The following is a 25,823-nucleotide window of genomic DNA, read 5'->3' as shown; positions in this document are numbered from 1 at the left end:
TCCTGAACAGATTACTGTGACCATTGCTGGTGTAGACCTAAGCCCCGCCCACTTACAACAGGAAGTGTTTTTTTCCACGTTCGAGGGTCATGCTTCTAAGCAAATGGTCCAAAACACTTGAGACTCCTCCAAAACATGTCAAACCCTTTCATGATGCCACAATAAAAACCTCAAGTTGCTACGCTAAACAGGACATGGCGAATGGCGGTCCAACGCCATGAAACAGGAAGTACCTGTGACCAAGCCATGGAACCTTGGACCGCCACCAAACTTGCCAAGACTGATGACAATAAGGCCCTGAACTAAGCCCCATTGAAACATTATGGAATAAATGGAGCATGTCTCCATAGCGCCCCCTACAAAATTTCAATCAATCAGCCCCGCCCACTACATGGACCGACATGAATAAAATTCAGCACAGGTGTAGAAGCTTCCAGTACCTTCAAAAAAGTCTCTTGGACATATGGGCTAAATTCAACAGGAAGTCGGCCATTTTGAAAAAGGTGCCATTTTTGGGGTCATTTCTTTGCCATGCATTTTAAACAACTCCTCCTAGGGATATTGTCCAACTGACACCCAACTTGCACAGGATGCTCAGGAGGCATGTGTGATTTAAAGTTGTGTTATTTCTTCTAATAGAAGATTTAGTTTAGGAGGGGCGGCCCTTCAAAGTTTTATGTCTCATTAACAAAGACTTATTGATAAACCTCCCACATAAAACAACATATCAGCACAGGAATCACCACATTTGATGCCAGTCCCATGATGAACAAAATCTACAATGCAATAATATGACTATGAACTAGCACCACCCCTTGGCAACAACAAGTGTCTGATATCGTGAACCAGGAAGTACCTGTAACAAAGCCATGAAACCTTTGATCTTCACCATACTTGCCATGACTTATGACAGTAAAGTCCTTAATAGAGTAAAATTACAATATAGTGGAGAAGATAGTAAATGGCTCCATAGCGCCCCCTACAATATTTTAATTAATTAGCCCCGCCCACTACATTGACTGACATGGTTATGATTCGGGAAAGTTGTAGACGCTCCCAGTACCTTCAAAAAAGTCTCTTGGACATATGGGCTAAATCAAACAGGGAGTCGGCCATTTTGAAAAAGGTGCCATTTTTGGGGTCATTTCTGTCATTTTCTTTGCCATGCATTTTGAGGAACTTCTCCTAAGAATTTTGTCCAACTTTAACCCAAATGAGTCAGGATGCTCAAGAGGCATGTGTGATTAGAAGTTGTGCTATTTCTTTTAATAGGGGATATCGTTTAGGAGAGGCGGGGCAGCAAAGCAGATGTGATGCAACAAAAAGAAAAACTGACATAAATCCCCCAAAAAACAACCAACCTGCACCAAATTTGCTACAGATGATGCCAGTCATATCCTTCACATTTGTGCATGTCAAAAATTAGATGATAAGTTAGCCCCGCCCCTTGGTGACAGGAAGTGACCGTTCATAAAACCTAAATGGTCTGAAGTGCAGTCTGGCTGCACTTTAGGTTGAGAGAGGCATGGGAAGGATGTTGCCAGGGGAGGCGGTGGCATGATGCCGAGCGGCGCCATGGTGCGAGGGCCTATATCACCGCTTGCGGTTTTAATTATTATTATTATTATTTTTATTCGGACACTTCGCGTGCTTTTTTGGAGGCCTGAACGTGCTCGAAAACTCACCAAATTTTGCGTACCCCCCCAAGGGAATACGAAAAATTTGATATTTTGAGGTGCTCCAGAATGTTTGGGCGAAACTGAACGAGAGCGCCACCTATTTTAGGTGCCCCGCCACTGCATGTCATCAATCTTTATGAAAATTCATACACATGATCTACATGCTAGGGCAAACAAAAAATCCTCTTAATGTCATGGTGAAATGTCGACAGGAAGGCAGCCATTTTAGGTCAAAGTCAATATTTTGGCGTTTTAGCACCTCGCATTTTAACGAACTCGTCCTAGAGCTTTTATCCCACTGAGCCACAAATTGCTCAGGATGTTCAGGAGGCATGTGTGATTAAATGTTGTGTTATTTCTTCTAATAGGAGACTTAGGTTACGAGGTGTGGGGCCTCAAAGTTTGATGTCTCGCCATGAAAAATTAAACAGATATAACTCCCACATAAAGCAACATTTCTGCACCAAATTTGCTAGATATGATGGCAGTCCCCTCCTACAGAGTTCTATATGTCAATATTTTGATTATGAAATAGCCACGCCCCCTGGAGGTCAAAAGTGTTGTTTTTTGCTCACACACCCATAACTTGGGCTTGGTGGACACCACATGGCCCAAATTCACTCAGGCATCACAAAACATGTTGGTGAAGAGATCTGGTAAAGGACGTTGCTCTACGCTGCACGGCGTGCCCGTGACGCCATGGCAAAGTTCCATGCGGCGGCGTGACATCATAAATCACTATAAAATTGTCAATTTTGATCTGATCACCCTAAAACTTATAGGGATTAATAAGGGATCAGTCCTGAACAGATTAATGTGACCATTGCTGGTGTAGACCTAAGCCCCGCCCACTTACAACAGGAAGTGGTTTTTTCCACGTTTGAGGGTCATGCTTCTAAGCAAATGGTCCCAAACACTTGAGCCTCCTCCAAAACATGTCAAACCCTTTCATGATGCCACAATAAAAACCTCAAGTCGCTACGCTAAACGGGACATGGCGAATGGCGGTCCAACGCCATGAAACAGGAAGTACCTGTGACCAAGCCATGGAACCTTGGACCGCCACCATACTTGCCATGACTGATGACAGTAAGGCCCTGAACTAAGCCCCATTGAAACATAATGGAATACATGGAGCATGTCTCCATAGCGCCCCCTACAAAATTTCAATCAATCAGCCCCACCCACTACATGGACCGACATGGATAAAATTCAGCACAGTTGGAGAAGCTTCCAGTACCTTCAAAAAAGTCTCTTGGACATATGGGCTAAATCCAACAGGAAGTCGGCCATTTTGAAAAAGGTGCCATATTTGGGGTCATTTCTTTGCCATGCATTTTAAACAACTCCTCCTAGGGATATTGTCCAACTGACACCCAACTTGCACAGGATGCTCAGGAGGCATGTGTGATTTAAAGTTGTGTTATTTCTTCTAATAGAAGATTTAGTTTAGGAGGGGCGGGCCCTCAAAGTTTTATGTCTCATTAACAAAGACTTATTGCTAAAACTCCCACATAAAACAACATATCAGCACAGGAATCGACCCAGTTTGATGCCAGTCCCATGATGAACAAAATATACAATGCAATAATATGACTATGAACTAGCCCCACCCCTTGGCAACAACAAGTGTCTGACATCTTGAACCAGGAAGTACCTGTAACAAAGCCATGAAACCTTTTATCTTCACCATACTTGCCATGAGTCATGACAGTTATGTCCTTAATAGAGTAAAATTACAATATAGTGGAAAAGATAGTAAATGGCTCCATAGCGCCCCCTACAATATTTTAATTAATCAGCCCCGCCCACTACATTGACTGACATGGATATGATTCAGGAAACTTTTAGACCCTCTCAGTACCTTCAAAAAAGTCTCTTGGACATATGGCCTAAATCCAACAGGAAGTCGGCCATTTTGAAAAGGGTGCCATTATTGGGGTCATTTCTGTCATTTTCTTTGCCATGCATTTTGAGGAACTTCTGCTAAGAATTTTGTCCAACTTTAACCCAAATGAGTCAGGATGTTCAAGAGGCATGTGTGATTAAAAGTTGTGCTATTTCTTTTAATAGGGGATATCATTTAGGAGAGGCGGGGCAGCAAAGCAGATGTGATGCAATGAAAAGGAAAACTGACATTACTCCCACAAAAAACAACCAACCTGCACCAAATTTGCTACAGATGATGCCAGTCATATCCTTCACATTTCTGTATGCCAATAATTAGATGATAAGTTAGCCCCGCCCCTTGGTGACAGGAAGTGACCCTTCATAAGGCCTAAATGGCCTGAAGTGCAGTCTGGCTGCACTTTAGGTTGAGAGAGGCATGGGAAGGATGTTGCCAGGGGAGGCGGTGGCATTATGCCGAGCGGCGCCATGGTGCGAGGGCCTATATAACCGCTTGCGGTTTTAATTATTATTATTATTATTATCATTATTCTCCTAATAAATGAATTGCTTTTTTGGAGGCCTGAACATGCTCAAAAACTCACCAAATTTTGCGTACCCCCCCAAGGGAATGTGAAAAATTTGATATTTTGAGGTGCTCCAGAATGTTTGGGTGAAACTGAATGAGAGCGCCACCTATTTTAGGTGCCCCGCCAGTGCATGTCGTTAATCTTTATGAAAATTCATACACATGATCTACATGCTAGGGCGAACAAAAAATCCTCTTAATGTCATGGTGAAATGTCGACAGGAAGGCGGCCATTTTAGGTCAAAGTCAATATTTTGGCGTTTTAGCACCTCGCATTTTAACGAACTCGTCCTAGAGCTTTTATCCCACTGAGCCACAAATTGCTGAGGATGTTCAGGAGGCATGTGTGATTAAATGTTGTGTTATTTCTTCTAATAGGAGACTTAGTTTACGAGGGGCGGGGCCTCAAAGTTTGATGTCTCGCCAGGAAAAATGAAACGGATATAACTCCCACATAAAGCAACATTTCTGCACCAAATTTGCTAGATATGATGGCAGTCCCCTCCTACAGAGTTCTATATGTCAATATTTTGATTATGAAATAGCCACGCCCCCTGGAGGTCAAAAGTGTTGTTTTTTGCTCACACACCCATAACTCTGGCTTGGTAGACACCACATGGCCCAAATTCACTCAGGCATCACAAAACATGTTGGTGAAGAGATCTGGTAAAGGACGTTGCTCTACGCTGCACGGCGTGCCCGTGACGCCATGGCAAAGTTCCATGCGGCGGCGTGGCATCATAAATCACTATAAAATTGTCAATTTTGATCTGATCACCCTAAAACTTATAGGCATTAATAAGGGATCAGTTCTGAACAGATTAATGTGACCATTGCTGGTGTAGACCTAAGCTCCGCCCACTTACAACAGGAAGTGGTTTTTTCCACGTTTGAGGGTCATGCTTCTAAGCAAATGGTCCAAAACACTTGAGCCTCCTCCAAAACATGTCAAACCCTTTCATGATGCCACAATAAAAACCTCAAGTTGCTACGCTAAACAGGACATGGCGAATGGCGGTCCAACGCCATGAAACAGGAAGTACCTGTGACCAAGCCATGGAACCTTGGACCGCCACCAAACTTGCCATGACTGATGACAGTAAGGCCCTGAACTAAGCCCCATTGAAACATTATGGAATAAATGGAGCATGTCTCCATAGCGCCCCCTACAAAATTTCAATCAATCAGCCCCGCCCACTACATGGACCGACATGAATAAAATTCAGCACAGTTGGAGAACCTTCCAGTACCTTCAAAAAAGTCTCTTGGACATATGGCCCACATCCAACAGGAAGTCGGCCATTTTGAAAAAGGTGCCATTTTTGGGGTCATTTCTTTGCCATGCATTTTAAACAACTCCTCCTAGGGATATTGTCCAACTGACACCCACAGAGCACAGGATGCTCAGGAGGCATGTGTGATTTAAAGTTGTGTTATTTCTTCTAATAGAAGATTTAGTTTAGGAGGGGCGGGCCCTCAAAGTTTGATGTCTTATTAACAAAGACTTATTGCTAAAACTCCCACATAAAACAACATATCAGCACAGGAATCGACACATTTGATGCCAGTCCTATGATGAACAAAATCTACAATGCAATAATATGACTCTGAACTAGCCCCACCCCTTGGCAACAACAAGTGTCTGATATCATGAACCAGGAAGTACCTGTGACAAAGCCGTGAAATTGTTGATCTTCACCATACTTGCCATGAGTCATGACAGTTATGTCCTTAATAGAGTAAAATTACAATATAGTGGAGAAGACCGTAAATGGCTCCATAGCGCCCCCTACAAAATTTCAATCAATCAGCCCTGCCCACTACATTGACTGACATGGATATGATTCGGGACACTTGTAGACCCTCCCAGTACCTTGAAAAACGTCTCTTGGACATATGGCCTAAATCCAACAGGAAGTCGGCCATTTTGAAAAGGGTGCCATTTTTGGGTTCATTTCTGTCATTTTCTTTGCCATGCATTTTGAGGAACTTCTCCTAAGAATTTAGTCCAACTTTAACCCAAATGAGTCAGGATGCTCAAGAGGCATGTGTGATTAAAAGTTGTGCTATTTTCTTTAATAGGGGATATCATTTAGGAGAGGCGGGGCAGCAAAGAAGATGTGATGCAATGAAAAGGAAAACTGACATAACTCCCACAAAAAACAACCAACCTGCACCAAATTCACTACAGATGATGCCAGTCATATTCTTCACATTTGTGCATGTCAATAATTAGATGATAAGTTAGCCCCGCCCCTTGGTGACAGGAAGTGACCGTTCATAAGGCCTAAATGGCCTGAAGTGCAGTCTGGCTGCACTTTAGGTTGAGAGAGGCATGGGAAGGATGTTGCCAGGGGAGGCAGTGGCATTATGCCGAGCGGCGCCATGGTGCGAGGGCCTATATCACCGCTTGCGGTTTTAATTATGACTGATTTCCTAAGTACTATATCAATTTTACTATTTCCCAGAATTCCCTTTCCACATTCGTAGATTTTTCAGGCTGCTATCCTCTGGTTTTCACTGAAAGTAATGTAATATTACATCTGTAATAATCTCACATTACTCAGCTTTGTCTTTAGACCAACATTATACATAAAATCTTTGTAGTTGTGAAAATATACTCAATATTTTTTCATTTCATTTTGAACAGGAGGCATAAAAACAGGCCTAATGGTGAAAAGGTTAAGGTTTTGCAACCTTTTCCAAACAAGGGTGCAACAGTAATTTATAATATCCAGCAGGTTTGCGCCTATATTTTCAGTAATTATTCATTATACTTATGAAGGAATTCAAGGTCGAGGAGGCCGGTCCTCTTTGAAGACTGACTGGTGACTTCATACATACAATATAGGATTTTAATTAATACTTTAGTACCACACATGCCATTCTTTTTGGGGTAATTTACACCAGTATAGTCCAGGGTATCGATCACCAGCCCTGGTCCTCGAGGTCCTGCAGGTTTTCCAAGTGTTCCTGCTTAAACACACCTGATTCAGACAAGCTTTGCACATGTCTGCTAAATACACATTGATTTGAATCAGGTGTGTTGCAGCAGGGACACTTGGAAAACCTGCAGAGGACCAGGATTGAGGATCCCTGGTCCAGAGAACCCTGTTCCTTACTTTAGTTTGGTGGTAACACTTAACAATACTGGACACAAAATTTTCTCCGTTACTAGGGAACACATTAGGGATGAATCAGGAACTAATGGTTATTTAACCAGTACTTACTGGTGACTACAAAGACCAGGCTCATTAGGGAACAACTGGTCTTCATGGTCACAGGTAAGTACTTGTTAAGTGTCTATTAGTTAACGATTCGTTTCTCTTTGGTTTCTCTGATAAATAACAAGTAGATCCCAAAAAGGCCTGCTCTTTGTGGTCATCAGTAAGTATCGGTTAATTACCTATTAGTTACCAAGTCACACTCAAAGCATTCACCAGTAACAAAGCAAATTTTGTGTCCAGTAATGCAAAGTGTTAACAGTTTGGTTTGTGTTCAAACTGCACTTAACCCAAGTGAACTACACCACTAAGACAACATCACATAGTTGAAAGAACTGGTCACTCAGGTGCAAAACGCAATCACAAATTAAAGATCATAGTTGTTTATGTGGGCGAATAGTTATTTAGTGAGGGTGGGAATTTTTGTCTTTCTCCCATTTCTTTTTCTTATTTCTGTGGTTATTTTGAAGCCATGCAAGAACATTTCCAAACCTTGCATGTATTATGAGGAAAGTTTGCAGTGCAGCAGGTGGGATTTTTCCATTGCTGTTTCTGTGATTCAGGATTGGTGACTACAGCTAAACCCAAGGATGGTGGGTGAAATCTGGTTTATGCTGCATTCTCCTGATCAAATAAATAAAGCCCCAAAGTCGCAAAAAAACAAAACAAAAAAAAAAACAGACTAGGTAGGTGGTCCTGTGGTTCAGGCTCTGCTTAAAATAAACCTTCAAATGTATGTACTGCATTGTTGCCTTTTTCTTCTTTTGTAAGTGAAAACAATGAGAAAACATCAGATGTGTTGGTCTGGTTGCAGGCTATATACTGTATATACGGGATGGGTTGGGTCCAAATTTCAATTTGAGGCATCAGTGGTCCAGGTTTGGTCATCGTGATGGCTTTAGGTTGGAAAAATTGGACCCTTGCAGGACTCTGGTCTTGGGCTTCCTAATTTTACTGCAGTGTGCAGAACATGCAAATTTTTCTGAACACAAAGTTGCTTTGTTTTTTTTTTTCCTAAAAAACCCATAATTCACATTATTCCCTTCTTCTTGATGCTTTATTGCAATTGCAGATGTCACTTCCTTTCTGGTCGCTTGATGGTCCGTTTGCAAATGAACCGAGACCCCCAACTTTCAAGCTGACCAGAGTTGGCTTCTTTGGTCCGCAGCAGAGTGCATTTAGTGTTTATACTGCACTAAACAAATTGTACTACCTCTGAAAGTAGACTACGGTCTGTTTAAAGAGGACCGAACGTGCCCTGAGTAATCCTAAAGATGGTACAAGTCATACAACAGATTAACCATGTGAGGAAAAATAATATACATTAAAAAACATTTTTAGATAAGTAAACATTCAATATATTACATTTCTAATTCTAATTAAACAAATCTAATGGGAACATTAAGTCATTTAAAGTGCAGCAGGACAAGACTTGAGTATCTGACATGTTGGTTACTCACCATTTATTTCCAGTGGTGCTTTACAGAGGTATGTCACCTCTTGACCTCTCAGGAGCTCAGGTTCAAAAGCACATCCCTTCTGGATGAAACCTGCAGCACAGAGCAAAGACAAGATATATCAGTTTTCATTTTCTATGGACGGTCTTTATGATTTACAACATACCTAGAAGGGGGAGGTGGGGTCACTACAGATGATGCTACAACATGTATCGACACATCCTAACAACACGAGTTATGCTGAGTAACGACTACTTCCTCCCAGAGAAATGCATGAAAACTGCAGGCAACATAAAAGGGCAGCACAATACTGAATCCTAAGGGCCTCCTTGGGCCACAATTTCTGATAGGTATGACTTTCTGGGATTATCGAGCTTGTTAATCAGCTTTGAGAAGCTCACAGAGAACAGACCACAGACCTGACAACAGCAGACAGTCAAGCTGGGTTTGGTCTCTTTTTGTCAGTTGGCAGCAGAAATCTGTTGTACGGTCTTCATTGCAAACATGTTTTTCCTATGAGAAAATGCAAACAGTATCCTCTTCTACGGTCCTGACAGCAGCAACTCAAACCAGATTCACAACTGCCTTAATTGAAGCGCAATCCCAACACCAGTGCTGATTATTTGTTACTTGATGACATGCTGGATGCCTGTTGGACACATTCCCATTGCACTCAGATACAAAAGAGTTTTTTCAGCAAGGGAAAGGGGGCTCCAATGTCATGGGAAGCTCATTACCATTAAAATTGCTGTCAGATCTATTTCTGAGTACATCCATTTCTGTCTAGGAAGATAAACAGCCAGCTGCAGAGGCCAAGTCAGGTAGGGTCAATCCTTGAGGGGCTTTTAGTGCAACAGTCTCTGTTTGTGGTGGTACAGGGATTCACACAACCACTGGAGCTACATGTAGCTGGAATCCTGATTGGTTGAAAGCTAGCTTAATAGAGAAAGGACAAATACCAACAGATCTGATGTAACAGGATGAATGTCTCAAAAACAAAGAAAAAAAAAAGCGCACGTGAAAACACAGTGAACTGCTCTGCTGGATGACCTTCGTTACTTGAACACTGTCTGACTCCAAAACAAAGCAGAACTTTCAATATTTTTATTTCTGTCTTATTTTAAACAAAGCAAAGGCTAGTCCTAAAAACTCCAGTACTTGAAAAACTGCATGTAGAAGCTCCCAGTCATCATCCAGACGTAATCTTTTTCAAGTCAGCCTCAGTTGTCAGGTTATGGGAGTAAAATGTTGTAAAATGAATGTATCAAGAGATACAGCAGCATAAAGGCCAACTAAACAGCAAAACAGAGGTTATTACAAACTGAACTTGGTAGAAATAACATGCAGATCCACAGTGACAGATCCTTACACCTAAACCCGGATAAGCTGTAAAGAATGGATGGATGGACAGAAACTATTTACATATTTAAAGGTGCTTATTGTAGTGTAAACTGAGGACTGCCAAACTGAATTACCCCATAGGAATAAATAAACTTTTCTTTGACCAGACTGTACACTTTTTCCTCCAGCATGTTTTATACTATTTACAGTTATTTATCTGCCATTCTCACAACTACACCATGCAATAAAAAACATATTCTTGGCTTCATTCCAGTCATACAGGACCAATATTTTTTTTGTTTTTTGTTATTTTTTCCAGACACACATGAAGCTTTCTGTTATCTTGTTGATTTTTGGCTGCTCCTGACTCAACATTACTGTCAATTTAAGCTTTCTAATGGGTGGAAACTTAAGTTTTACAGGAATTTACCCCAATATCATTTTCAACCCGATCCAACTTTATTTATAGATCGCTTTAAAACAACACAGTTGACCAAAGCACTGTACACAATCCCAGGCTCAACAGCCACTAACATTATACCAAAGAAAATTTTTTTTTATAAAACAATAAAATTATTAGTGACAGTAATACAGTATAAAACAATAAAAAAATTTAAAAAATAAAATAAATAAATAAAAAAAACAGCACCTCAAGCTGTGTTAAAAGCCAGTGAAAAAATGTGAGTCTTAAGAGCAGACTTAAAAACAGAAAGAGGCTCAGCCTGTCTAAGGTGCAGTGGCAGTGAATTCCATAGTTTTAGCCCAACAACTGACCGCTGGTTTTGGACCAACAAAACAAACCAAAAGACATGATCAAAGAAAGAGAGAAAAAGATCAATAAACATCAGGCTGATTTCTACTGGCAGGAAAGATCTCGGGAAAATGGACGCTGAATTAGCTATCCGTGCTAAGGGGATAAAATCTGATCAAGTTCAGTGCATAAAATCTGCTGTGAGATTATCTAGAAAAGGAGCTAAACAGACTGAGAAAGACAATTCAACCCACTCAACAGCCCAAACCTCCCACAGTGTGAACTCACAAACATCTCTTTCTCTGCCACACTAAGAGCATTAGAAAGCCTGATTTGTTGATGCCAATCTCCTGAATGTGGGAATGAGGTTAAAGATTTGGCAACAGGCCAGAGACCCCCCATCCATAAAAAAAAATCTTTACAAAATATGTAAAGACACTTCTTTGTTAAAGGAAAGCTGGAGCTCTGTGGATTTAACGCTGAGAAAGTGAGGAAGCTAACACAGCAGAGACAGGAATGACAGGCACGTTAATGCATCTAAGCGCTAGTTCAACAAATATAATGCTTCCTGTTTTCTCCTCCAACCGTTATTTCGGCAAGATGGAGGCATGCTACTCAAACCAAGGCACCGGTGCTGGATTGGAAGGAAGTCTTCTTCACCTTTTCCAGCGGGTCTGTCAGGAATTCAAGTATCTTATAACACCACTTACGTAAAATTGCAAACCGATTAGACAAAAGTAAGAGTAAAATGTGTTCAGCCTCACTCTGAGCCAGTGTGGTTTAGTAAACATTTCCCATTCCTGAAGTGAATAATCCAATCAGGTTCAACTTCATTCAGAGTTTCAGACACATGAGAACAAGCCAATGGACTTGTGATTCAATTCCTTCACATTTGGCCACAGACCAGAGGACTTACTGGGGGGTGGCTTCAGAAGGCTGAGGGTATCAGGCGGATGAGGGAGAAAAAGGAAATGTGTGGCTCTAGCTGCTTTTATCTAAATGTTCCTGAACTTCTAGGTAATAGCATCAAATTTACTCACTTATCCCTCATGCAGTTCATAGAGTACGAGACAAAAGATGGTCAGAGATATTTTACTAACAGAAAAGCAGAAATAAAAGCATTGAGTTAAAGATCCTTTACCTTGGAAAAAAAAAAATAGAAGAAAACCGGCTAAAAAGGTTTTTGTTTTTTTTATAAGCAATAAAACCATTTTGTGTCAAATATAGACACTGTCCACTTTATCAGGTCCACCTGTTCAGCTTCATGTCAACACAAACATGAAATCAGCCAATCACGTGGCAGCAACTCACTATGTGCATTTCACTATGTAGACATGGTCAAGACTTGATGGTGTGCAAACTAAGCATCAGAATGAGGGAAAACGGAGATGTAAGAGACTTTAAACATGGAATGTTGTTGGGTCTAAGTATTTCTGACTCTGCTGATCTACTGGGATTTTCTCATACAACCATCTCTAGGGTTTACAGATAATAATCTGAAACAAGGCACGATGGATCTTCCATGGATAAAATACTACGTTAAAATATTCTGCAATCAAGACATACTGAATGTCATCTCTGAACATGCAACACCCCTAACCTTGAAGCAGATGGTATACAGCAGCAGAAGACCACACCGGGGCCACTTCTGTCAGCTAAGAACAGGAAACTGAGGCTACAATTCACACACACTCACCAGAACTGGACAATAGAAGATGGAGAAATGTTGCTGGTCTGATGAGTCTCCATTTCAGCTCCACATTCACATGGTAGGATCAGAATCTGCTGGAAACATCATGAAAACATGGATCCATTCTGACTTGGATCAATGCTTCATGCTGCTGGTGGTGTAATGGCGTGATGGATATTTTCTTGGTCCCATTTTGGGTCCCTTAATGCCAACATGGCAAACCAGCACAGCCTACCTGAGTATTGCTGCTGACCATGTCCGTCCCTTTATGAGCACAGTGTAACATCTTCTGATGGAAACTTCCAGCAGGATGATGCACCATGTCACAAAGCTCACATCATCTCCACCATGACGATGAGTTCACTGTCCTCCAACGGCCTCCACAGTCACCAGTACAATTCACCAGATCTCAGTCCAGCTTTGGGATGGAACTGGAGATTCTCATCAAGGATGTACAGCCAACAAATCTGAAGCAACTGTGTGATGCCACGAGCACTGTGCAAATTTTCAGTGAACCTTTGACCGATCAACAGAACATGGACCTTGTTCAGGTTTCCATAAACTGGTCCGATGCAGACAACTAGGTTTGTCTACAATGTGAGCTGGTGGAATATCACACAGCTGTAATAAATGGGAAACTATCACAAACCATAAACAGAACTTCCAGCAGGATTCAGAAACCAGCTGCCCTGAAGTTGTACACCTGGGCCAACTATATGCAAATCCTAGAACTATCCTGGTGTTTTCTCAGGGAGAAACAGCCTTTTGGTTTTGAAAGCCAGGCTGGGTTGTACTTCCTACCATCATTGTTTTCAGTTAGTTTCAGAAAAAATACTTCCTCTGTTTTGTTGGGTTTGGTTCCTGAGAGGGGGGCAGGTTTTATTTCTTCTTTTTTAGACAAACTTCGGAAAGTTTTACTTCCCTGAGTTTAAGTCTATGTTTTCATTCTTTATTTGAGGGCCTCCCTCGTCTGGGGCTCCTCTATTGCATTACTTCTGCTCTCTGTTTGTCTGTGAAATGAACAACACCTCTCAACATTCTGCTTCAAGCTGGGCCGTAACACTGCAAGAGAGGAACAACAGAAACAAAAAGATTCATCGAAACAGGACGATGATGTCAAGTATGTGGAGTGCAGATATGTGCACCAGTCGTATCCAGAGAGCTCAGCTGGTTGCTGAATGGCAACAGGAAAGGTTTTCATTTCAACCAAACTCAGAAAAACTTCAGAGCTACTGGTGATACAGCAATAAAAACAAGATTGTGAAGATGACTAAACTTTTTGGTGAATTACAGCAGATGAACAGAGACAGGAGACCCAACAGCATTCCTGAGAGGCGCATTCAGTTCAGCCATCATCCACTTCACTGAGTTCACCCTTTGATTTCCATCCTGATTCTTTCCAATTCGGCTGTTCTCCATTCATGAGGAGACGGAGAGGAACGGCAGCAGGGAGGGGGTCGAGCAGACTGCAATCAGACTTGCATAAAGACAAGATGACAAACAACAGAAAGGACGAGGGGAGAAAATGGGAACAAATGGGTGTTGGTGAGACTCGGTGGTCACTGAGCTCTGATGGAATGTGACCAACACAAATAAACCCGACTGAAGGAGTGAAGGAGGAGGACGAAGCGACCATTAATTAATGCACCACTCAACAGTAACAAGTGGGAGGGAAATTAAAACAAGTTTCTAATTAGTGACATTACTGACAGCACAAACAGGCCTGTGATGAGAAATCCTCCTGTCTGGACTACCGCAGCAGCAACTCATGAAAACACACATTCAGTGGCCTTAAATGAACTCTGCCGAGACATCTGCTGTCAGTCACATCAGGAAATAGTCAATCCTGTGGGCTGTCACAGCTTCCAAACACTAACAATCCGCATCCTCGTCATCCCCTCCTGCTGTCACAGCTTCATTTGAGACCCAGAGCTCAGTAGGATGAAGCTGGATTACCTCACCTCCCCTTCTACAAACCACTGACGCACATTTTATCTTTCTGATGAAATTTCAGAATCATGAGGTCTCTGAAAAGCTTGATAAGTTCATGGACTACTTGGTACTTAAATTTATTGAAAACACACATGAAAAAGTTGTTCAACCTTTTAAGTCAACACCCAGACATTATTTTCAGGATAGGCTCGGTTGTCAGATTATGAGGCTAAAATTGATGTATAAAGGGCCATTATTGTTGTTCTTTCCAGACGGACATAGCACTTTATGGCCACTTGTTGATCTTTAGCTGCTCCTGATTGGATGTCACCATCAATTTAAGCTCTCCAATTCGTGAAAGGTTTGACAGGAAGTGGTTTCATCATTATTTCTGGGGTCAAAATACAGGTCTCTTAGCAATTAGATTTTTTTTTTTGAAGAAAATGTGATAAGCGGTGTTATCATGGATCACTTTGGTTTTACCATATAGAGTCGCTAAATAAACTTTACATTTTGTGGCTGGATCGAAACATTCTGCAATGGATATAAATGCCTGGAAATGTTCTCTAGATTTCCTAAAGGAAAAACTATCCATCCCGGTTCTTATTATAGCTACACACAACCGTTCCTGAGAAGTCATAGGTTGCATACTGTAACTGACACACAACGCCAGAGATCTAGCAGAGTTTTAAGGGTTCATGATGATAGCAACATTACAAACAGTATGTTCTGCGGAGACTCCAGGAAGATCATCTTCACCTTCACAATGTTCCTCTGAAAGACCTGTATGCATTAAAAAAAAGTTTCTGCAAAGCCAACCAAAGCCGTGAATAAAAAACAGCTCAGTTTAAGCTCCACCCACCAGGTTTGGATGGGCGCGGCTGACAGACAAAATTCATTCATGATGCACTGCAAAATGAGAAACATGAAATGTTAAATAGTTTGATGAGAACTCAACTTTCTATTTAATTATTTATGTAATTCAATTTTTTCCGAACAACCTTTTACTAAGTCCTGCCACTGATCAATCATGTTAGCGATGGTAACTTAGAGAGGAAGGTTTGACAAACCTTTTCTTCCTGCATATTTTTCTCTTTCCTGAAACACTAATTAACAGATGCCTATTATGGATCAAACAATGTGGGAGACCTCACTCGCACCTGAATCCATTGAAGAGAAACTATAATTTTCATTCCAAGTTAAGATGCTAACGCTAACTTTCACACAGCTGTTAGCTACAGGACAAGCGCTAGTAGTAGATTAATATTGAGTAAGGGTGTTGCGCACCACTTGAGGCTAACTGAATATGTCAGATGAACAATAGTAAGCAACGTTAGTTGCCAAACATTTAGCCACAGGTCAAAACATATGAGATACCGACATCTATAGGTAGTCATGCTACCACTTTTCATAAACAGGGACGGTATACAGAGAGTGTCAGACTTCTGCTTCCTGTCGGTTCACTTGGAAGATGGCCTGTTCTGGAGTATGAGCACAGCCGAGCTGCTGAAAAAGGCCCATAACATCCTACAAAGACTGTTAGTGCCCTTTTTTCTCAAAATAAGGCCCTCCAGGGGGTCATCAACAGAGCTCAAAAAATCATTGGCTGTACTGTTCTCACACAGGAGGAACTCCATGGCTCCCAATGCCTCAAAAAGGTTCAGAAAATGATCAGGAACCCCTCCCATCCCAGCCACCATCTGTTTAAGACGGTACAGATGCAAAGAAGCCCGGATCAACAGAGTAAAGAACAGTTTCTACCATAGCGGTGAAAACCTTGATTGAGGAATAGTTACTGTTTATTATTTGATTGTGTGGCTTTGTGACAGTCTAAGTGAATGTACACGATTTATATCTGTTGTCTTTTGCACACTGTGAAGGATTTTACTTTTTAATTTTATGAACAATGTACAGTGACAATAGTTTATTCATTCATTCATAAATAAAGTTAGCTTAAAATAAAACAATGTGTTGACTAGCGCTGCAATCATAGAAAAAAAAAAAAGATGGACGGAGCCTCCATGATGTCACCCGTAGGTTTCTGAAGAGCTGAACTGAAGCTAAGTGGGTGGTTCCTACCATCGCCATCTTTGTAGCGTCACACATGTCGTGTCTCCTGGGAAATACAAAAATGTGGGGGGGGGGGGGGGGGGGGGGCTGTGAGCATGAGGGTGGATGATTGAGCTCGAGCAAACCTGGGCCTGCCTGTAGCTAAGAACTATCCGAGCTAACCCGAAGCTAACAGGAGCTAACCAGCTGACGGAGGTAAGTGAGCTAAAGCTAAATCACGCTGTTAAGCGGCTAAAAACTGAAGCTGTTCCACCTTCTTGAGGCGGGAGATCGGGTACCTGTCAATCAAAAAGCCTGACCTATTAAACCAAAAATGGATTTTTGAACCAAGCAGTAGGGCTGGGCAATATTGCCAAAAAATAAAATCTCTGATTCTTTTTAAACCAAATACGACTTCCGATTTTAATCGATTTTTTCCCTTTACTGTAAAGAAAAAGAAAAAAAATTACAAATGTCAAAAATTATTCTTTTTCAAAAATGCTTTTATTGCAATTAGCCTAAAAGTTTACTTAAATTTAAAGTGCAACTAAACAAGCTGTTAAACAAGATTGTAAAAAGAGATAGCAGGTGGTGCCACTGTAAACATTATAAGTAACATGTCTGTACTTCGTGCGTTTCCACTGTGAGATAGTTTTTAAGTTTTGATCATACATTTAAGAATAGGCCTCACTTCACTTGTGTAATTTTATTCTAAAATAAAAAAAAAACCTGATAAATAAATAAAAATGCCTCCCCTTGGAAGAAAAATAGTGATTCCTTTTAGAGTATTTTGACATTAAATAACCAAAACAATTTCCCACATTGGCAATGAGGTAATAAAAATGAATGTTTCTTTACACTTAACATGTGTTTTGAGAAAATTGACCTCTTTGATACATAATACCATTTTTTAAAAATCCCTGAATGTAACTAAAGCTATATTTCTAACATACATGTATTATTACATTCTTGCTGTGTTTTGTTTAATTTACATTTTTGGCAAGAAAGACAAGCCTGTCAGCTGCATCTGGCTTCAGACCCCTGTGCCATGTGACAATGCCCCCTCCCACTCTGAAAACCCTGCGTTTACATTACACCTAGAAACTTTGCAAAAAGTAAATATTGCCATAAAAACCGCTGCTATAAAAGTTTTTACGATCTCAGGAGGTGGTTTTTCAGACATTTCAATACAGAACTATATTGCAAAAGTGTAATGGAAACACTTTTTTTGCATTTAGGTGTCCGCAGACGTGACGTGGGGGTCGTGACCAGTTAATTCCCGGTAAAGATGGCGCAGTGTGGAATAAACAACAGCGAATTTCAGAGTTTTAGAAAAGAAAATGAGGGAGAAAAGCTTCGAAAATCCAAAGCAAATTCTCCGCAGCAAGTAGAAAAGCATAAAATAACGCTACGTGCCCACTTTGCATTAACCGCAATTACGAAACGTGATTCTAATGTGCTAAACATTGTTCAATGGAAACACCCGCAAATCCCAACTGTTGTTTGTCGACACGTACAAATATCGTTTTTATTTTGCAACAAAATGTAATGGAAATGCAGAGGGGGCACTTCTTGTACGTTTCTAGCTGCCATGTTGTTGTGTTTATGCGTTTCTGTGGGAAACCAGCGGGAGCGCGCTGACATCACTATAAGGTACTGAAGCCCAAAAGGTGCTGGCAGGGCAAAAAAAATCCCCCATTTTCATAAAAATAAACCGCCATAAACAGCAAATTCGAATTAATCGATTAAATCGATTAATTGCCCAGCCCTACCAGGCTGTAAACATGTTTATTTCTGCTGTGAAGTTGGTCTTTTTAACATGGGAGTCTATGGGGATTTGCTCTGTTTTGGGGCACCTAGTGGCTGAACGGGGAACTGCAATTCTAAGCACTTCCACACAGACTTCACTTTAAACCGCCTGAGGTTGCTGTTTGGCTGAAATGCAAAAACATTCTTGTTCCTTTGTAAGTTTGTTCCAAACATGAATAGTTAAGACTTTGGGTGGTTAACTTGGAGTGTAAAGGGTGAGCCTTCTTGTCAATTTTAATGTTTTCTTCATCAACATTTTTCCGCCTACAAACAATGTTCTGAATGTATTTCTCAAAAGCATCTTGCAGTCCCTCCTGTCTATGTCTCTCTGATATTTCCCAACTCGGGGGAAAAATGGCAAAGAAGAAAGTTTGCCAGTTGTGGTAACAGAAGCCATGGGGATCCAATTTTAAGAATGACATTTTATTAAATTATTTAATGTAGTAATATTTGGTCTTGATAACCCAGAACCACATGAGCATTTGGATCATTCACTCATTCTGAATGATTGATTCGGCAGCCATGAGTTTGGCTTCACTGACATGTTACTGTATTTCCATGTGAAACTGGAACTTGGGGACATTACTTCATGTAAATATCAGCTCATCCTCAAGCCTGCAGCCTGATTGCTGCAGACTGTTTTTTGTATTCTACCATTTTTCTTCCATGTTCAGAAGTAGCCGGAGTCACTGTGTCAAAACTCAGTTGGTGCATTCCCTGTCATAGGATTAGTCGGCCAGCTGGAGCTGGATATGCCCTGCTGGCTGCCTGACAGGAAGTTATTAATAGAGAAGCCCTCAACAACTGCCGGCCGTCTAAAACTGGATTCTTTCTTGGCCGATGAACTTGAACATAGATGAGGAGGGGAATAATCACCCAGTTTGTTTTGCAGAACAGAAAAAACTGTTCAAGAAATGAAGAAATAAAGACCATCCAGGTTCAGGCCCATGTAAGGGATTACATCCATGCGCAACGTGACAGTGAACTGTTCTGGACATTCTTCGTTGGTCAAGAGAGGCACTTATCACTTGGTGGGAAAAGGAAGTTCCCATGATTGTTAAACTTTATGGCCCTGAAGAAATCACTGTGTTGTTTCAGATGCAGAGCTGGGATACAAGACAGAAAAGATAGTCCGGTCACATGGTTTAGTTGTATGTTGGAGTAAAAGTCAGTGGCTTTGACCAAAACAAGGAATGAGTTTCTCCTCTGTTCAGCATTAATCAGCATGTACTCTGGATGTCAAAACGGCAGCTTGTTGGGCCGAAGTTTGAGATTAGATCATTCCTGATGTTTTGTTTTACTCCCCCAGATAAAGCCTTTGGTCTAGACGGGTCTAACACAACAACTTGAACACAACCTGATTGGAAACCTAGTAAAAGGAAAATTCTCCTTTATCATGTTGGCAGAATCCCAGCGGTCTTTGGGATTGTGCCAACATGATAAAGGTGGTGTGAAGGGTGAGGCATGGGGCTCAACTAGATGCTATTGAGCAGAAAAAAGAAGCAATCAGTGAGACGCTTTAGTTATCACAGAAACAACACTTACCAGACTGAAGACTTTCAGAGTCTTGTGTGTGTATTATTACAAGGTGTATAAAAAAAAGAAATCACAACCCCAATCAGCACATAAACTTATATTCATAAACATATATTCAACAAGGTGTTGGAAACATTTTTCAGAGGTTTTGCTCCATGTTGACATGAAGCATCACACAGTTGCTGGAGGACAGTGAACTCATTGTTATGGTAAAAATGATGTGCGCTTTGTGACATGGTGCATCATCCTTCTGGAAGTCTCCATCAGAAGATGCTACACCAGGGGTGCCCAAGTCCGGTCCTTGAGATCTACGATCCTGCTGTTTTTAGGTGCAACCCTTCTACAACACACCTGAATCAAATAAGTGGCTTGTTAGCAGGCCTCTGCAGAGCTGGATGACATGCAGAAGAGAAATTCAGCTATTTGACTCAGCTGTGCTGGACAGGGGTTGCATCTATAGGTTGCAGGATGGTAGATCTCGAGGACTGGACTTGGGCACCCCTGGGCTACACTGTGCTCATAAAGGGATGGACATGGTCAGCAGCAATACTCAGGTAGACTGTGGTGGTCGACTGTTGATCCATGTCAGGATGGATCCATGTTTTCATGATGCTTCCAGCAGATTCTGATCCTACCATGTGAATGTGGAGCTGAACTGGAGACTCATCAGACCAGCAACATTTCTCCATCTTCTATTGTCCAGTTCTGGTGAGTCTGTGTGAACTGTAGCCTCAGTTTCCTGTTCTTAGCTGACAGGAGTGGCACCTGGTGTGGTCTTCTGCTGCTGGAGACCATCTGCTTCAAGGTTAGACGTGTTGTTTGTTCAGAGATGATGTTCTGCATATCTTGGTTGCAGAATATTTTAACATAGTATTTTATACATGGAAGCAAAGATTCATTGTGCCTTGTTGAATATTTTCCCTTTTAGACCATTCTCTATAAACTCTTGAGATGGTTGTGTGAGAAAATCGCAGTAGATCAGAAGAGTCAGAAATACTTAGGCCTACAACATGCCATGTTCAAAGTCACTTACATCTCTGTTTTTCCTCATTCTGATGATCAGTTTGAGCTTCAGCAAGTCGTCTTGACCATGCCAGCATGACTGAATGCACTGAGTTTATGCCTTGTGATTGGCTGATGAGAAATTTATGTCAACAGGACGTTGAACAGGAGGAGCTCATACAGTGTACAGTGAGTTGATCAACAGAACAACAATATATGATTTATTATCTCAGCATTTTGTAAAAAATCCTTATGTTGGATGCTGCTTTTTGTCACGAATCACACATAAAAACTAAAACTCTGCAATCAGGATGTGTTACAATGTGAGAGATATTTCAGGGAGGGAGGAGAGTCTGAAAACCCAGTTGGGGCCACCAGTGTGTCATATCAGTCCACCAGTGTATTAGCTGACCAGGTAACACAGAAGTCATTCAGCATTTTAACAGCTGAAGCCTCCGGAAGTGAGTCCTGGACTGAAAGTCAGTCAAGTTTGTAAAGTCAATAGCTGTGCTGTTCCACCGGTAGCCTCAGAGGGCGGGACAGCATATCCTGAGGCTAATTACCCAAACACAACCTCTGACACTGGTTAGCTCTGTCCCAGCAGCTCTGGTCCTGGAATAGTTATGGCCACAGCAGTATGCCTCCAGCCTTGTTGGGCCAAATGCGTTTCTACACTATGGGCCATCATTTCCTCATATTATGTGGGCTCTGAGAGGACAAAGATGATTATCTGGCTGCTGAATACAGATATGTCTGCACCTCTTTGTGGTTTATAACATTCCAGTAGAAGCAGATTTTGATGGAGATAAAACGATGAGGTGCATGGAAACACCAAATCTGAATGAGCACTGACTGAAGCCGTTCATTCTCCTGAAAGAACGTTCAACATGGTTTGGTTGACTGATACAGAGATTTGTTAACGCCGAGAGAACATTTAAAGTCGATTTATGTAATCTATTAGACATCAAACCCACCAAAGCATTTGACCTGGTTGGCAGGAATAGAAGAGATGCAAAGAGATGTTGTGTCATCGAACAAGTCCGGGACGTGGAGTTTTAAGGTCAGAAAGATACGAAATGTGCCTTTAATACTGAAATATAGTAGAAAAGACCTCCTGCATCAGACTTTAACAGGATAGTTCAAGGTGGAAATATTATTTATTGTAGAGTGGTGGCAGCTGTCATTGTAAACAAAGATTATTACCAGAGCTCAGACTGTGCAAACAACAGAGTTAAGTCCTGAAAATCCAGAGGAGTCTCAGCTATTTGAACATTTCTGATTTTGTCTTAAAATAGGAAAATAAAAAGTTTTCTAGAGCCATGTTTGGTATCTCTTCTTCTCTGCACAACTTCTCTTCTGGGATCTGATCTACTTTATTAACACGCCAGGACCAAAATTACACAAATGATCAAATCTAAATAGAAAAGAAAGTATTTGTTACAATAAAAACATGAAACATTAATTTTCACATTTAGTGAAATTTTTAAAAAAGGATGAATATTGTGAAAAACATGCAGCACCTGTCCATCCCAGTTTTCTTTACGGATCTTTTTTTTTTTTTTTTTTTCATCATTTTTATTGTCCACAAACATAAAAGAAAAAATTGCGATGGAGTATCAAACCAGAACTTTCCAGTGAAGCTGAAAGCAGCTCCAGATGGGCTGGTTTCATCTGATGGTGCCATAACTTTGTAGAACTGTTGAAACATCTGAAACAAAACATTTACTTTATTTTAATTTATACACATTTATTGAAAACATATTTTTTTAAAAAATCAAATATGCTCATGGTGTGCAGTTCTGGAGGAACTCTGGGTTCCAACCCGGTACTAGAAGATGGACAGTGAGTGTATGAAACTGCCTAAACTGTGGTGTGTAAATGGACTTTAACCAACATGCAGAACTGCACAGATAAAAAAATTTAAAAAAAAAAGAATACTGAACCATCACTAAAGGATTAAACAAAAACTGTTAAAGATCTGCTACAACTTCTTAAACTCAAGACAAGCTTTTCTCTGCTAGTTTTCTTCTATTTCATACCTGCATCAAACAGAAAAAACCTTCCATCGCCTATCAGACCAGACCAGAATATCGCTGCGATGATACTCAGACATGAGTTACAGTTGCAGAAACTTAATCTTGTCAAATGTTAAAGAGCTTCAGGCCCCATGACGGAGCTGTGGCACAGTGCACGAGAACGTAAAGCCACGCCGTCTGTCTTTTCTGGCCATAAACCGGCAACATAATCCTCTTTTCTTCATAACACTGGTCTTTTTTCTGAGAGGCAGTCAGCTGTTGCAACCTGAGGATAATACTAAAGCCCTTTTCTGCCCTTCGATCTAGAAGAGGTGATTTAGCAAAACAGGGATATAGCATGCCTTCCTGGGGAGGTAGACCATGCTTACACAAACACACACACACACACACACACACACACACACACACACACACACACACACACAGATACTTAGACATAAATAAAGGCTCCTTTCTGTGCCTGCCTGGGCAATAACAAGGGCAGTGCAGAGGGAGTGAAGGGTAAATGTTAGTGTGACTGCTGTGTTGTCTGGTCCTCTCTGAATGCTGTGTGTGTGTAAAACACACCGGTGCACAAAGAGCTCCTTTGTGGTCCACGCAGCTAATGCTACTTTTCCATCGTGTTGCCTTCATAAAACATCAGGGTGTGTTCTGCTTTAAGGAGCCAGGCCCGTTGCATAACATACAGGGGTGAAAATGAGGCCGTAAAACACATCCAAGAGCTCTGCTGGAGCTCTTTTAATCACACCGTTAGCTGGAATAAAAACTAAAAAGCCTTTCCAGCCCATTTTTTTTAAAAACAAGAAAAGGATTATCCGATCAAAGCTGGAAAGCAGAAGCGCTTCCAGCTGTTTGGTATTCAGATGGACAACCAAGAGGTCGCTTTAATTTCCCGCCTCCTCTCCCAAAAACTGCTATAGAAACATTACAGCTCATTATATTTCCCACTTTTTTTTTGCTCAGATCTTTTAGTCAACTTTATCCCTGATCAAAAATACCTAATATGTATTTATTCAAATGACCTAAATCCTTTAGATGCTGGTTGATGACATGATATCCAAAGCACATTCCTGCTGCCTCCCCAGGCAGCAGCGTCTGAAAGTCTCTGCATCATCCTGCTGTACCTGAACGTTTCATCAGAGCGTCGGTGCTTGGGGCCAGTAAACCAGAGGAAACACAGCCCAACACCTCCTGGAGGAGCTCGGCTGGGGAAAGGGGGGGAGCATTTATGAGCTGCTTACGATGCAAATGTAGTCAATATTACTGTATGTATGATGGGGGAGGGAAAGGGAGAACATCTGAGCAGCGAAATTTATTCATTTTTAATCATCTCTGTGGGTTGCAAGTGTTTAAGTTAATGTTAGAAAAGAAAAGTGTGTGTGTTGAGGGGGTGTTGAAGTTTATCCAATTTACATTTTTTTCAGTGTAACACAACCAAACATCAGAAAAGCCATGTGTAATCTCTAACAACAAATCTACTGGGCCACAGTGGACCACCCAACATCTCAATGTCGCCACACTCACTGCTCACGTCAAGCCTGAGGCTGCTGGAGAAGAAGGTTCAGGTCCGACAGAACCAACGCTGATTCAAAACGGATTAGAGCTTCAAGCGTTCCCGTCAGATCTGAGACAACAGAGATGTCTGTGGGGCAGAAAGGACGAGCGATAACTCCACCAACCTTCCTCCTCTCACCTCTCCATGTCCTACAACGCCAGCTTTAACATCAGACGTACTGTCTGGTGATCAGAGAGAAGAGCGGAGGTGGGAAAGAGGAGCTGCTATCCACTGGATCTGGACGAAATGACAGTCATGTTTATTAGGGGTGGGAAAATCGAATCGAAAAGTTGAAAATCAAGATTTTTTTGCTTCATAATTTTAAAATAAATTTTTTTTTAAACAAAAACACAATTTTTTTTAAAAACAAAATTAATCCATTCTAAAATTTTAGTTATTTTTATTGTTTTTATTGATCATTTTACTTGTCTTCTGGGGCGTTATAGCAGCGGAGTGATGGTCTGGCTACTGTGTTGTCTTTTTCTAGTTGAAATTTAAATAAAAAAAAAAAAAGACAAGCGAAAAAATTTTTTTTTATCCATTTATTTTGTTAATAATCTACAAAATCAGCAACATCAAAGAATTTTTAAAAAATCACAATTTAAATTGAAGCGGCACCCAAAAATCGGAATCGAATCGGGGACAAAAGCGTATCGTCACAGCCCTAGTGTTTATAACAAGGCGGATTCTGAGGAGAAGAGCCTTCACGTTAAATACAAAACAATAAATACAGACACAGTCAGACTTCATAAAATCACTCTCCTGATCGCTCTCATGACGCATTTATTCATTTACTTGTTAGTTAGGGAGACAGCAGCTTACTTTTACAGTTGAATTATGCAAAAATGGGACTGGGGGGTGGGGGCAAGTGTGCTTTGTGTCTGTATGTGTGTGTTAATAATTTGGTGTGTCCTTACATTAGTTTGTCAAACTCGTCTCTGTTGTTTTTAACATGTAAAGCACTTTGTGCAGCTTCAAGTATGAAGGCTAGACACATAAAATTTGTTTTCATTATATGTGCAGGAAAGTGAAACGTAGGAAAAGTCCTGGTTTTCTGTGTGTTTGGTGCAGCTACCTGCAGCAGCTGCTCACATATTTTATTTATCTACATTCCAAACACAGACACACAAGGACAAGAGGAGAAAACACCTTCATAATCCAGCCGATGACAGATGTCTCTACAGCGTATAGGATCAAAAAAAATTTTAAAAATTACAAAAAAAGGTAAATACCGTCTCTCATTAACACTCATGAAACTGAGGCCCTGTTTACTCAAGATTTCCAGA

The 25,823-nt window shown here is 41.0% G+C and overlaps 1 protein-coding gene across 1 annotated transcript in view; it reads right to left on the bottom strand.

Moving 5' to 3' along the window:
- The window catches only part of plxnb1b (plexin b1b), a 138,445-nt gene that overhangs the window by 62,819 nt on the left and 49,803 nt on the right, over positions 1–25,823 (bottom strand). The window contains exon 3 of the mRNA XM_079242226.1: positions 8,840–8,929. The gene's annotated coding sequence lies outside the window, so the exon portion shown is untranslated. The remainder of the gene's footprint in view (positions 1–8,839; positions 8,930–25,823) is intronic.

Source organism: Telmatherina bonti (genome assembly GCF_933228915.1).
Source record: "Telmatherina bonti genome assembly, chromosome: 6".
Lineage (NCBI taxonomy): Eukaryota > Metazoa > Chordata > Actinopteri > Atheriniformes > Telmatherinidae > Telmatherina > Telmatherina bonti.
The sequence above is the reverse complement of the archived record's forward strand: the minus strand, read 5'-3'. Positions and strand labels throughout refer to the sequence as shown.